The following is a 746-nucleotide window of genomic DNA, read 5'->3' as shown; positions in this document are numbered from 1 at the left end:
GAAATCATCAAGATCAAACAAGAAGACTTGTCAAGAACAACTTGAAGATCATGAAGAACACTATGAATGCATGAGATTTTCGAAAAATGCAAAAAAATTTTTAAAGCATGCAATTGACACCAAACTTAAAAATTGACTCAAAATTCAAACAAGAAACACAAAATATTTTTGATTTTTATGATTTTCTAATTTTTTTGGATTTTTATTAATTTTTTTCGAAAATAATTTTGGAAAAAAAACGAAAAAGAAAAGAAAAATTTTGAAAAAGATTTTTGAAAAGAAAATTACCTAATCTGAGCAACAAGATGAACCGTCAGTTGTTCATACTCGAACAATCCCCGGCAACGGCGCCAAAAACTTGGTGGACGAAATTGTGATACAAGAGTTCCAGGCACTATTAGAGAAGCTCACAACTCCGTTCAACTTAACCAGCAAGTGTACTGGGTCATCCAAGTAATACCTTACGTGAGTAAGAGTCGATCTCACAGAGATTGTTGGTATGAAGCAAGCTATGGTCACCTTGTAAATCTCAGTTAAGTGGATTCATAAGATCAAATGTAATTGGATTAGATAATTTAAAAGATAAATAAAATAAAAAGGGATAGAAATACTTATGTAAATCAATAGTGGGAATTTCAGATAAGTGTGTGGAGATGCTGTGCTCCCCTCGTATCTCTATTTTCTTATTACATTCATCCAATCCTTCCTACTCCTTTCCATGGCAAGCTGTATGTAGGGCATCACCA

This window comes from Arachis duranensis, chromosome 2 (genome assembly GCF_000817695.3).
Source record: "Arachis duranensis cultivar V14167 chromosome 2, aradu.V14167.gnm2.J7QH, whole genome shotgun sequence".
In the NCBI taxonomy this organism is placed as follows: Eukaryota; Viridiplantae; Streptophyta; class Magnoliopsida; order Fabales; family Fabaceae; genus Arachis; species Arachis duranensis.
The sequence above is the reverse complement of the archived record's forward strand: the minus strand, read 5'-3'. Positions refer to the sequence as shown.